This window comes from Octodon degus, unplaced genomic scaffold, assembly GCF_000260255.1.
Source record: "Octodon degus isolate 3935 unplaced genomic scaffold, OctDeg1.0 scaffold00030, whole genome shotgun sequence".
In the NCBI taxonomy this organism is placed as follows: domain Eukaryota; kingdom Metazoa; phylum Chordata; class Mammalia; order Rodentia; family Octodontidae; genus Octodon; species Octodon degus.
Window position 1 is genome coordinate 20096324 of NW_004524606.1, and position 1367 is coordinate 20097690.

The following is a 1367-nucleotide window of genomic DNA, read 5'->3' on the forward strand; positions in this document are numbered from 1 at the left end:
GAAGAAGAAGAAGAAGAAGAAGAAGAAGAAGAAGAAGAAGAAGAAGAAGAAGAAGAAGAAGAAGAAGAAAGAAGCTTTCTGTGCAAAGTAATTAAGACACTTGATACCTAAAAATTTACATTTTTGCTTGCTTCATTAATTGACATGCCTGTTGCCTGGTATAGTTCAAGTATCATCTGTCTTTCCTTACAGATTAAACCCTATCACAAAAATATAAAGACGATGATCTTAAAAATATGTATTATCAACCATTTTGGGACTATGTGACCTAGAACATCTATTTCTGGTTCTATGAAATGATGGAGATAATTGTTCTTCCCTATGTCATGATTAGGTGTTTTTTGTTTGTGTAGTGCTGGTACTTCAACCTATGGCTTCACTGACAGTAAGTACATACCAGTATTGAGCTGTATCCCTGGCCCTTTAGCCATTTTTAAGTGTGCAGTTCCATTGTGTTAAGTGTGTTTACCAAATACCCAGGCAGCTGCTGAGCAGACTCAGCTGTTGGAGATGTCCCAGCTATGTGGTGAGACCCATGCCTCAGAAATGAGCACAGGCAGCCACATCCTAAAGACTGAGGTGGGAAGCAGGAGGTGGATGAGGCATAGATAGCCCTGTGTTTTGAGTTGTGGCCTTCCATCAAGGGTGCCCCTAGACTGACCCCCCCAGCCACATTACCTAGCCTGAAGTCAGTGCTCCGCCTTCATGGGAAACTGGGTTTAGGAATTATCAGGGAATTTATTTTATTTTATTTATTTTATTTTATTTTATTTATTTTATTTATTTTATTTTATTTTATTATACTTTATTTTATTTTATTATTTTATTTTATTATTTTATTTTATGGAACTGAGGATTGAACTCAGGCCTTGTGCTTGCCAGGGAAGCACTTATTCCATGGAGCGATCTTCCTGGCCTGAATGAACTTTTTTGTTGTGCACAATGATACTTCTTTTCATGTAGCCATATATATCCAATTTTTTTCTTTTGTGGATTGCATAATTTTAGCCACAGTCAGAAAGTCTTCTCACTATTAGATTATGAAGGAATGCTCTGATTTTAAATGTTAACATTAAAATTGTTCCTCATTTGAAGTATTTTCAGCTGTAGGAATGTCATTCTACTCATTTGCTTCTTTTTAAATATTTTCTGGCTTTTGGGTGTTTTTTTTTCTTTTTTTTTTTCAAAGTTTTATTGACAAACAGATAGCAATGAGACAGTTTCAAATCATATCGGAAGGACAGTTTCAACAAATAATACACTGCATATATTCTTCTTAGTAGTTAATTGCTGTACAAGATGCGGACTTGTGATCCCATTTATAAACACCATTAGAACAAATCATTCTATTCATTAAGAGAATGCAA